Source organism: Monodon monoceros, unplaced genomic scaffold, assembly GCF_005190385.1.
Source record: "Monodon monoceros isolate NGI ecotype Baffin Bay Population unplaced genomic scaffold, NGI_Narwhal_1 Super_Scaffold_9, whole genome shotgun sequence".
NCBI lineage: Eukaryota > Metazoa > Chordata > Mammalia > Artiodactyla > Monodontidae > Monodon > Monodon monoceros.
Genome location: NW_021703786.1, coordinates 26583118 through 26596066, shown reverse-complemented (window position 1 = coordinate 26596066; position 12949 = coordinate 26583118). Strand labels below are relative to the sequence as shown.

The following is a 12949-nucleotide window of genomic DNA, read 5'->3' as shown; positions in this document are numbered from 1 at the left end:
TGCCTCTGCCCTCCCTGGGGACCACTGGGCATGCTGTTGGACCAATAACCAAAGGAGGACCACACACACACGCACACAACACACGGTTTCACCCGACAAGGGGACACATTGTAGCCTGACACCTTGGAAGAAGCCCCCCAGCTAGCCCACCCTCCCGGGCACAAGTTGGAAGCAATGTGTATATGCACTGGGGCAGGGGAGGCAGATACACCTCCTCATCTGAGCTCCCTTCCTAACCTGGGGGCCAGTTATTCACAAGTCTGACCCCTTAGCCCTCCTGGCTGAGCACACACAGGGTTATGGGAATGACGTCACCATCCATCCAGACCGAAACATCAGACATCTGTGTAGAACTTTATGTCTTTGGCTCCTTGGTACCTGCAGGTGTGGATTGATTTTGTCTTTTCCACAAACTCTTTTTTTTTTTTTTCCTTTGGCTGCTCTTTAGTTCCCTGACCAGGGATAGACCCAGGCCCTTGACAGTGAAAGCGTGGAGTCTTAACCGATGGACCGCCGGGGAATTCCCTCCACAAACTCTGTCTTAAAGGGTGTCTTGAATGTGGTGGCCCCTCTGCTCAGAAAGGGGGTGGGTAGGCGCCTCTGCACTGTCCACTAGGATGCTTGTCTCCCTGGCTGCCTAGAGCTGATGCAAACAGCCCTGTGTAGCTCGCCGCAGCTGAATTCTTATCTCAGAAGCCCCTTAGAAAGTGGTTCTGGGACACAAAGGCCATCCGTGTGCTCTCATCCTCCCTCCTTCCTGCACTGGAGGCAGAAGGAGCGACCTCCCCCACTGAGTAGCCACAGGGAACGCTGCTCCAGATGCGCTCCAGACAGAGCCTCCTGATGGGTCTTCCAGAACATTTCTTTCGAAAATTGCGGCACGCTTCTCTGCTTAAAACCATCCAGTGGCTTCCCATATGATTCAGAGTAAAACCCACAGTTCTTTCCATGGTGTATAAAGTATCAGTTACCTTCCATCCAAGGACCCCCAGGAACACAACTGCAGTGAAATGGAGTGAGGGTAACAGCACACCGTGGGGAGCTGGGGGGGGTTGTCCGTAGGAGGTGTTAGGAAGGACTCTGGAGACGGGCTTGTGCTGGGGAAACTGGGGCTGGGGTGGAGGCTGTCGGGAAGCAGGGTTGATGCCACAATCAGGTATCTTAATAATTTGTGTCTAGAAGGCAGGAGAACAGAGCAAAGCTTAGGCTGAAATTGGTAAACCCACGCCAGTCCGCAACGAAAGGGGACCAGGGCCCATTTTTAGGTCTGGACAGTGTCCACGTTCTGTGTTCAGATATGACTGCAGAGGCCTCTTGTCTCTGTCTGCATCCATCTCAGTCACAGAGTGGCTGTGTCTGATGACAGTGACATTGGTTGTTTGTTTGTTTTTTTAAAAGATTTATTTATTTATTTAATTTATTTCTGGCTGCGTCGGGTGTTAGTTGCAGCACGCGGGATCTTCGTTGCTGTGCGTGGGCTTCTTTCTAGTTGTGGCATGCGGGTTTTCTCTTCTCTAGTTGTGGCGCGCAGGTTCCAGGGTGTGTGGGCTCTGTAGTTTGCAGCGCGCAGGCTCTCTATTTTAGGCGCGCGGGCTCAGTAGTTGTGATGTGAGGGCTTAGTTGCCCTGCAGCGTGTGACATTTAGTTCCCTGACCAGGGATCGAACCTGCATCCCCTGCATTGTAAGGCTGATTCTTTACCACTGGACCACCAGGGAAGTCCCGACAGTGACACTGTTGAGCCATGCAATTGTCAGCACAACACCGAGGCCAGGTGTTTTTCTCCTTCTCAAGCCCCTGTGTGACCTGACCAGCCCCCCAACCCCTGCCCGCCTCCAGCTCTGTGCTTTCCTGCCATGTTGCCGCCCCTTCAGGACCTCTGCCCGGTCCATCTGCCCAGGAACCCTTCCCTGCCCCACCTCACTCTCTGTCCCTTTATCTTGCTTTGGGCTCTCACCATCGCCTTCCCTTCTGCTAAGTGAGTCCTCCATCCTCTGGTCCCTCCTCAGCTCTTGCTCCTCTCCCCAGGCCGCCACCAAATCCACAACAGGGAGAGTCTGGTCACACGCCAGGGTGTCACACTACTAGGGGCAGGGGATGGTTCTCAGGGGCAGCTCTTGTCCTCCCAAAGCACTCGGGCATTTTCCGGGGTTGGTGACCCCACTCTGCGCTGCTGTCTCTGCTGCAGCACTTAAGAGACCCAAGCTGGCTGTGGCGGGTGTGTGACGTGCAGAGGCAGTTTTGACCAGACGGCTTCTCAGCCTCCCCTTTCTACTGCCAGATGCCAAGGGGCCAACAGTCTGGTGACCCTGAGCCCTAAAGGGCAGAGAAACTGGAGCTCGGAGGCTCTGCCCGAAGCCAGTCTGGCTCTTCTTCTGGTGGCTGCTGGCGATCCTTGGCATCCTTGGCTAGTAGACACATCATCCAGTCTCTGCTCTGTCTTCACGTGACCTTCTCCCTGTGTCCCTGTGTCTTTGATCAGATTTCCCAGTCTTTGAATTAGGGCCCCCTCTAATCCAGTAAGATAGCATCTTAACTTGATGACACCTGCAAAGACCCTATTTCCAAATAAGGTCACATTCACAGGTTCTGGGTGGATATGAATTCTGGGGGGACACTACTTACCCCAGTACAGCCCCCATCCATATAAAGTGGAAAACCCAGAGTCCCATGAGGATCCCCACGTTTCTCTGGGTCATCTGCCTTCACGTTCCCTGCTTCTGCTGCACACTCGATGGCAGGAGGGGTCTACACTGGACACCACCCAACTTGGTTTGTGCAAAGCATCGTTCACATGGGCCCTTCTGGGAGCAGACGTTCACCGGTGTTTGGGGTGACGGAGCAACTCGTTACAGATGACAACACAGGCATTTCTGGCCAACTGGACTTTCCCCCTTTGGTCTTTCTCCACCCCGTCACGTCTTTTCTCTCCCCAGTTCTCTGTTCTGCAGATTCTCACCTCTTCTCTCCCAGGATGTCTGTGAAAACCACAGTCCCTTTTGCTGCTGTGCAAGCAGCTCCCTTCACATTTTCCTTCCTGCCTCGACCCCTGCAGGCAGGGGAGAGGGTGAGTTCCCCTTCCAGACTAACAAAAGCCATTGGTGTATTTTCCTAAACTGAGTCAAGCCAGCCTGTGACATGCACCAGCTCCCCTGGTGCATGAAAGCAGTTGGCTCTTATTTCAAAGAGCGTTTCTGGTTTTTTTCTTCTTTCTACATCTGCGCTAACATTCTGTGATTCTTAGAGAACCAGAATTCTGAAGAGTAAAGCCCAGAGCCAAGAATGTTCAATCCAGAAGGAGCTTCTAGGAGGAAGGAAACAGACATGACTTCTGCCCGCTGGGGTTCTGGGTTGGGGAGACTCGGAGCTGTGCAGACCAACTGGGTGCAGATGGCACTGCCAAGGGAACACAGGTGCAATGAGACAGGATCGCAAGGAGGACTAATTTACACTGGGCGGGGGATCAAAGATGAGTAGGATTTAGTCTAGCAAATTATTTCTTGGATATGACACCAAAAAAACAGTGCAGAGGCAGCTTTGACCAAAAAATAGCTAAGTTGGACTTCATCAAAATAAAAAACTTTTGTGTATCAAAGGGTACTATCGAGAGAGTGAAAAGACAACCCACGGTATGGGAGAAAATATTCACAAGTTATATATCCAATAAGGGATTAATATCCAGAATATATAAAGAACTTCTATAACTCAACAACAAAAAACCAAGCACCCGATTTTAAAATGGCCAAAGGGTTCAAAAGGACATTTTGCAAAAGAAGATACACAAATAGCCATAAGCACATGAAAATCAGTATATCAGGGACTTCCCTGGTGGCACAGTGGTTAAGAATCCACCTGCCAATGCAGGGGCCTGGCCCAGGAAGATCCCACATGCCGCGGAGCAGCTAAGCCCATGTGCCACAATTACTGAGCCTGTGCTCTAGAGCCCGCGAACCACAACTACTGAGCCCATGTGCCACAGCTACTGCAGCCCACGTGCCTAGAGCCTGTGCTCTACAGCAAAGAGAAGCCACCGCAATGAGAAGCCCGCGCACCGCAACGAAGAGTAGCCCCCGCTCACTGCAACTAGAGAAAGCCCACGCGCAGCAACGAAGACCCAACACAGCCAATAAATAAATTTATTTATTTTAAATAATCAGTATATCACTAACATTGTGTGATATCACATGATATCACTAATCATTAGGGAAATGCAAATCAAACCCACGTAAGATAGCACCTCACACTCATTAGGGTGGCTACCATCAAGTAACAACAACAGCAGAAATAACAAATATGGGTGGAGACGTTGGAACCTAGTACGCTGTTGGTAGGAATGTAAAATGGTGCAGCCACTGTAGAAAACTGTGTGACAGTTCCTCAACACCTATACATAGAATTACCATATGATTCTACTCCTAGGTATATACACAAAAGGATTGAAAGTAAGGACTAAAACAGATACTTGCACACCCATATTCTTAGCAACACTATTCACAAAAAGGTGGAAACAACTCAAGTGTCCATCAACAGGTGAATGGATAAATAAATGTGGTCTATCCATACAGTGGAATATTATTCAGCCATAAAGGAATGGCATTCTGACACAAGCTACAACATGGAGGAACCTTGAAAACATTATGCTAAGTGAAAGAAACCTGACACAAAAGGACAAATACTGTATGATTCACTTAAATGAGGTCCCTAGGATAGGTAAATTTTGAGAGACAGAAAGTAGATTAGAGGTTACCAGGGGTTGGGGAAGGGGGTAGGGAGTTAATGTTTAATGGGTACAGAGTTTCTGTTTGGGGTGAAGAAAAGTTTTAGAAATAGTGGTGATACTTGCACAACATTATGAATATAATCAATACCAATGAATTGTACACTTAAAAATGGTTAAAGTGGTACATTTTATGTTATATATACTTACCACAATTTTTTAAAACTAGTAATGTAATATACCAAAAGCCATTGAGCTGTACACTTTAAATGACTAAATTTTATGGTATGTGAACTATATCTTAATGAAGGTATTAAAAATGAAGGGAGGGCTTCCCTGGTGGCGCAGTGGTTGAGAGTCTGCCTGCCAATGCAGGGTACATGGGTTCGTGCCCCGGTCCGGGAAGACCCCAAATGCCGCGGAGCGGCTGTGCCCGTGAGCCATGGCCGCTGAGCCTGCGCGTCCGGGGCCTGTGCTTTGCAACGGGAGAGGCCACAACAGTGAGAGGCCCGCGTACCGCAAAAAAAAAAAAAAAACCACACACGCACACACACACACACACAAAAATGAGGGGAGCCCTCCTCCCATGCAAGTCCCATGCAAAGACGCGGAAGTTTTAGGCAGGGGCTTGAGGCATTGGAGACACTGGCGGGCCTGAGGCCTCCCAAGGATGGGGCAGGAGCAGGGGCGTCTCTCCAGCCCTCCCTCCCTGCACCCAGCCCTGCCCGCTGCCTCTAGCACCTCCTCTGCAGGCTGGTTCTGTGCTGAGCACACAGCCTCCCCTCAGAAACCAATTTTCTACATAGCGAAAATGTTTTCTCTGTGTCCACTTTAGCAGATGGCCCCCCACCTTGGCCTGAATTGAGAAGCGCAGAAATCAAACAGCAGACAGACGGCTTCCTTAGCAATGCCTTGTAGGCACACAAGCATGCAAGCTCACACCCGCCCTCCTCCCCCCTCCCCCATCCTCCGGCACCATTTGCCTTCGGTGTTTCTAAGCCTGAAGCTGGCCCAGGCGCCTGAGCTGAGCCTTCTTCTTCCGCCCCTCAGACCACCCACCGGGCACCTGGCCCCAAGTACTTGCTCATGGTAGGTGCTCAGGAAACAGGTCCTCGATAAGTGAATGAATGCATGAATGTACGTTTTTCTTTATTTCTCTTTTTTTTAAACTGGAATATAGTCGATGTACAATATTGTATAAGTTACAGTTGTACAATATAGTGATTCACATTTTTTAAAGGTTATACTCTATTTATAGTTATTATCAAATATTGGCTATATTCCCTGTGCTGTACAATATATCCTTGTAGCTTATTTTGTACATAGTAGTTTGTACCTCTTAATCCCCTACCCCACGTTTGCCCCTCCCCCTTCCCTCTACCCACAGGTAACCACTAGTTTGTTCTCTCTCTCTCTCTCTTTTTTTTTTTTTTTTTTTTTTGCGGTACGCGTGCGTCTCAACGCTGTGGCCTCTCCCGTTGCGGAGCACAGGCTCCGGACGCGCAGGCCCAGCCGCCATGGCTCACGGGCCCAGCCGCTCCGCGGCATGTGGGATCCTCCCGGACTGGGGCACGAACCCGCGTCCCCTGCATCGGCAGGCGGACTCCCAACCACTGCGCCAACAGGGAAGCCCTCTCTCTCTCTTTTTAAAAAAATTATTTATTTATTTATTTGGCTGCGCCAGGTCTTAGTTGCGGCATGTGGAATCTTTTAGTTGTGGAATCTTTTAGTTGTGGCATGCGGGATCTTTAGTTGCGGCATGCGGGCTTTTAGTTGCAGTATGTGGGATCCAGTTCCCTGACCAGGGATTGAACCCGGGCCCCCTCCACTGGGAGCATGGAGTCTTAGCCACTGGACCACCAGGGAAGTCCCTAGTTTGTTCTCTATATCTGTGAGTCTGCTTCTTTTTTGTTATATTCACTAGTTTATTGTATTTTTTAGATTCCACATATAAGTGATATCATAGAGTATTTGTCTTTCTCACTTCACTTGGCATAATGCCCTCCAGGTCCACCCATGTTGTTGCAAATGGCAAAATTTCATTCTTTTTTTATGGCTGAGTAGTATACATATACATTTATATACACGCCACATCTACTTTATCCATTCATCTGTTGATAGACACTTAGGTTACTTCCGTGTCTTGTCTTGGCAATTATATATAATGCTGCTATGAACATTGGGGTGTACATATCTTTTCAAATTAGTGTTTTTGGGGTTTTTTGGATATATACCAGGAGTGGAATTGCTGGGTCATATGGTAGTTCTATTTTTAGTTTTTTGAGAGACCTCCATACTGTTTTCCACAGTGGCTGCACTAATTTACTTTCCTACCAACAGTGTATGAGGGTTCCCTTTTCTCCACATCTCGTCAACATTTGTTATTTGTGTCTTTTTTGATGACAGCCATTCTGACAGGTGTGAGATGATATCTCATTGCAGTTTTGATTTGCATTTCCCTGATGATTAGCACTGTTGAACATCTTGTCATGTGTCTGTTGGCCATCTGCATGTGCTCTTTGGAAAAATGTCTATTTGGGTCTTCTGCCCTGTTTTTTTTTTTTTTTTTCGTCACACGGCATGTGGGATCTTAGTTCCCCGACCAGAGATCAAACCCATGCCCCCTGCAGTGGAAGTGCAGAGTCTTAACCACTGGACCACTAGGGAAGTCCCTTCTGCCCATTTTTCATTCAGGTTGTTTGTGTTTTTGATGTTGAGTTGTATAAGCTGTCTGTATACTTTGGATATTAACCTCTTATTTGTCATACCATTTACAAATAATTTCTCCCCTTCAGTAGATTGTCTTTTCATTTTGTTGATGATTTCCTTTGCTGTGCAAAAGCTTTTAAGTTAAATTAGGTCCCATTTGTTTATTTTTGCCTTTATTGCCTTTGCCTTAGGAGACAGATCCAAAAAAATATTGCTACAATTTAGGTCAAAGAATGTTCTGCCTATGTTTTCCTCTAGGAGTTTTATGGTTTCTGGTCTTACATTTAGGTCTGTAATACATTTTGAGTTTATTTTTGTATATGGTGTTAGAGAATGTTCTAATTTTATTCTTTTACATGTAGCTGTCCAGTTCTCCCAGCACCACTTATTGAAGAGACTGTCTTTTCTCCATTGTATGTTCCTGTCTCCTTTGTCATAGATTAATTGACCATAAGTGTTTATTTCTGGGCTTTCTATCCTGTTCCATTGATTTGTATGGCTGTTTTTGTGCCAGTACCATTCTGTTTTGATTACTGTAGCTTTGTAGTATAATCTGAAGTCAGGGAGTGTATTTCCTCCATCTCTGTTCTTCTTTCTCAAGATTGTTTTGGTTATTTAGGATCTTTTGTGTTACCATACAAATTTTAAAATTGTTTTTTCTAGTTCTGTGAAAAATGCCATTGGTAACTTGATGGCGATTGCATTGAATCTGTAGATTGCCTTAGGTAGTATGATCATTTTAACAATATTGATCCTTCCAATCCAAGAACACGGTATATCTTTCCATCTGGTTGTGTTGTTTTCAGTTTCTTTCATCAGTGTCTTATAGTTTTCTGAGTACAGGTCTTTTACCTCCTTAGGTAAGTTTACTCCTAGCTATCTTATACTTTTTTTTGTTTGTTTATTTTTGGCTGCGTTTGGTCTTCATTCCTGTGTGCAGGCGTTCTCTAGTTGCGGCAAGCGGGGGCTACTCTTCGTTGTGGTGCGCGGGCTTCTCATCGCAGTGTCTTGTCTTGTTGCAGAGCATGGGCTCTAGGCACATGGCCTTCAGTAGTTGTGGCACAAGGGCTCAGTAGTTGTGGCTCACAGGCTCTAAAGCGCAGGCTCAGTAGTTGTGGCACACAGGCTTAGTTGCTCCACAGCATGTGGGGTCTTCCCAGACCAGGGATCGAACCCATGTCCCCTGCATTGGCAGGCAGATTCTTAACCACTGCGCCACCAGGGAGGTCCCCTAGGTATCTTATTCTTTTTGATGCAATGGTAAATGAAATTGTTTTCTTAATTTCTTTTTCTAATAGTTCATTGTTAGTGTATACAAATGCAACAGATTTCTGTATATAAATTTTGTATTCTACTATTTTACTGTGTTCATTGATGAGCTCTAGTAGTTTTCTAGTGTCATCTTTAGGATTTTCTATATGTAGTATCATGTCATCTGCAAACAGTGACAGTTTTACTTCTTCCTTTCCAATTTGGACTCCTTTTATTTCTTTTTCTTCTCTGATTGCTGTGGCTAGGACTTCCAATGCTATGTTGAATAAAAATGATGAGAGGGAATTCCCTGGCAGTCCAGTGGTTAGAGCTCTGTGCTTTCACTGCTGAGGGCCCAGCTTCAATCCCTGGTCAAGGAACTAAGATCCCACAAGCCACATGGCTTGCCCCCCACCCCCCCCCAAAAAAAGTGATGAGAGTGGGCATCCTTGTCTTGTTCCTGATCTTAGAGGAAATGCTTTCAACTTTTCACTGTTGAGTATGATGTTGGCTGTGGGTTTGTCATACATGGCCTTTATTATGTTGAGGTATGTTCCCTCTATGCCCACTTTCTGGAGTTTTTTTTTTTTAATCATAAATACGTGTTGCATTTTGTCAGAAAGCTTTTTCTGCATCTATCTAGATGATCATATGGTTTGTATTCTTCAATTTGTTAATGTGGTGTATCATATTGATTGATTTGCTGATATTGAAAAATCTTGCATCCCTGGGATAAATCCCACTTGATCATGGTGTAAGATCCTTATAATGTATTGTTGGATTTGGTTTGCTAATACTTTGTTGAGAGTTTTTACATCTATGTTCACCAGTAATATTGGCCTGTAGTTTTCTTTTTTTGTGATATATTTGTCTGTTATTTGGTATCAGGGTGATGCTGGCCTCATAGAATGAGTTCAGAAGTGTTTTTTCCTTTGCAACTTTTTGGAATAATTTGAGAAGGATAGGTGTTAACCCTGGGTTTAGTGCCTGCGTACTAGTGATCAGAGCCAGGTCCCGGAGTCTAGTTGCTCGGCTCAGGGATCCCAGAGCTGGTGTCACATCACTGTTGGGGTGGGAGGGTGCGGTTCTTGAAACAGTTGGGTACAGGGTCCAGGCTGTTCTGAAGCTTGTGTTGACCTGATAGTGGGCAGGACTGGGACCCAGCTGGTTCCAGGGCAAGGTCTAGCCTGCTGGTGGGCAGGCTGTATCCATAGGCTGTGGGATTGTGGTTTTCTTGTGTCTGGTGCCTGCCCACTGGTGGGTGGGGCTGGGTCCTGGGCCCTCTGGTGGGCAGGGCGGTGTCTGGGGTGGCTGTGGGCTTAAGGGGTCTTTAGGCAGCTTGTCTGCTGATGGGTGGGGCTGTGTCAGTTAGTTGCTTGGCCTGAGGCATCTCAGCACTGGTGCCTACAGGTTGTTAGGTAGCGCCAGGTCTCGGCCTTGATGAGCTAGAGGAGGATGCTACACAATGGTGCCTACCAGCACCAGTGTCCACGCGGTAGAAGGAGCTCCCAAGAATGGCTCTCACCAGAGTCTATGTCCCCAGGGTGAGCCACCCCCCGACCCTCACCTCTCCAAGAGACTCTCCAAGACTAGCAGGTCTGGCCCAGGCTCCTATCAAATTACTGCTTCTTCCCTGGGTCCTGGAGCATGTGAGATTTTGTGCGCACCGTTTAAGAGTGAAGTCTCTTCCCCCCCCCCCCAGTCCTATGGGACTCCTGAAATTAAGACCTGCTGGCTTTCGAAGCCAATGGTTCTGGGGGCTCATCTTCCTGGTGCAGGACGTCCAGGCTGGGGAGCCTGACGTGGGGCCCAGACCTCTCACTCCTGTCGGAGAACCTCTGCAACATAATTATTCTCCGGTTTGTGGGTTGCCCACCCAGGGTTATGGGACTTGACTTTATTGAGCGTCTGCCCCTCCTACCCATCTCGTTGAGGTTCCTTCTTATGTCTTCATTTGTAGAAGATCTTTTCTGGTAGGTGTTTTTCATTGATGATTGCTCTGCAAATAGTTGTGATTTTGATGTGCTTGTAAGAGGCGAGCTCAGGGTCCTTCTACTCTGCCACCTTGGCTGATCTCCTGTGTGTGCGTTTTTCTAAAGGGCCAGTTGTGGTTCTTCATTTCCTTAATGTACTTCTCTGCCCCTGTCCCCAAAGGGAGACTGATGAGCCCAGGTCATGACAGTGGGCTCAGGGCCTGTGGACCCCACCCCAAGTACCTACATGCACCCTGATTTACATGGTAGCTAAGAGATTCTGGGGAGAAAATGTGACCCAGGTCCACCAACAGTGATCAGAAATATGAACTCATGTAGCCTGAACAGGGACCCTGAGAGGGCAGTTAACATTGAGAAGTCTGGTGAGGGCAGATCCCATGGCTGCTGGACTGCTGGTGGGGCAGGGGGCAGAGGGGTCCTGTGTGAGCAAGGGTCTAGGAGCAGGTAGGTCAGACGTCCTGCACAGAGGGCCCTGCTGGTCCCCACGGATTGGGGAGGTTGCCTCCTAGGCTCGAGGGAGAGCCCAAAGGGACTGCAGAGACCAGCTGGTCTCACCCTGTCTTCCTATGCTGGGGAAAACCATGGCCCTAAAGACCACTGTCCACTTCCTTGAGCGACCATGTGAGTCTCAGGAAATGCAAGTGTGCTTCATGGGGAAACCAAGAAATGAAAGGATTTTCAGTTTTTAAGGATCAGACTGTTAGAAACAATTTATTTGAATGTCAGGAGAGGAGGGAGGCTCTGCTCCCGTGGGGAGGGGCATCTCGGGAACCTGAGGCCACAGGGACTTACCACGTGCATCACACGTGGGTGCGTGAGAACCTGAGGGGTCAAGGATGACAGAACAGCAAAGTGCGAGGGAAGAGCAGGTCTGGCCAGAGATTCACGGGCTCAGATTGGGACTAGGTCCTCTGTGAGGAGGTGGCCTGCCAGCTGCTGACCCCTGCAGATGAACTCGGAACCCGATAGCTAGTGTGGAAAGGCAGGGGCTTTGCAGTCTGATTGCGCGCCCTGCCACTCATGAGCTCAGCAGGTCACCCGGCCTCCCCACCAGCTCATCTGCAAAATCAGTGTTATCATCAGGGTGGCCATTGGGATGACGTGAGATGACGCGTAGGAATGAGTTAAGCACAGAGCATGATGCACAGTGTGGATGTCAATGGCCCCTGGAGGGTAGCAGCACTGCTGGAGCACCTCCAGAAGTGGACTGTGGAGAGTCGTGAGGGTCTGGGCCCCTGGCAAAGCTAGCCGATGGGCCTGAGCCCAGGTGGGCACCACCGGCTGTGAATGGGAAAGAATCTCCTAGTGGGGGACGGGGGAGGCAGTTCTGCTAAGGTCAAGGCAGCAGTGCTGGCTGACTCCATCCCAGGGACGGCCCCTCGCTGGCTGGGCTGAGCATTCCAGCCTCTTCCGAAGGGCATCTGGTTCCTACAAAGAAGCCAAGCCCTGAGCTCAGAACCACAGGCCTTTCAAAGAATTCCAGAACCTTTGTAACTTCCCCCCAGCCACCACTTTCATTCTCTCCTATTTCCTCATTGCAGCAAGTAGTTAACTTCCCAGAGCCCGTGTGGCTTTGTGCTCCTTGGAGGTCTGCAGAGAGGGGCTGCTGCGGACAGGCCCACCCGCTGGGAGCCTTATGGGGAGCAGACAAGGAGATGGAGCAGGTTGGGACTCCTTGAATTGTGCTGCTTCTACCCTGGGGGCCCACAGCTGATGTACAAGCCCCAGCTTCCTGGAGCAAGGATGGGGGTGGGGTGATACATTCCCTGGACGCTCCAGGGGTTGGTCTACACTCCTATGCTGCTCCCTGGGGGGCTTCTGGGGTGGGAGGAGTGTGACCGTAGAGCAGGTCAGCCAGCTGCTGCAGGAGAGACATGAAGGCTGAGACCCAGGGGACGTGGGGGCTGTCTCCCTGTGTGCAGACAGGTGGGTGGACGCTGCAGCCCAGTATAAGGAACTGGGCACTACAGAAAAGAAATAGAAAAGGTAGAAAAGAAAAAAAGGAAACTCCCAGCTGGAGCTGTCTGAAAATGGGGCAGACTCTCTATGAATAGTGAGTTCCCCATCGGTAGAAATGTGCAAGCTGAGAACATTTTCGTACACCTGATGGGCCGTTGGAGTCAATGGCTCTGGAGACACTCTCCAGCTTTGAATCCCGAGCCTGTGTCCCTCTGCCCCAGGCTCCCACGCAAGCGAGCTCAGCAGCAAGGCCTGACTGCCTCCCTGCGAGCTGCTGTTCTCAGCTCCATGGCCCCTAAAGTCAGTCACTGAGGCACCAG

General features: G+C 48.8%; 1 protein-coding gene across 1 annotated transcript in view; it reads left to right on the top strand.

The window, feature by feature from the left end:
• Window positions 1-12949, top strand: part of ENDOV (endonuclease V) — an 85138-nt gene that overhangs the window by 38897 nt on the left and 33292 nt on the right. The gene's annotated exons all lie outside the window — the stretch shown is intronic.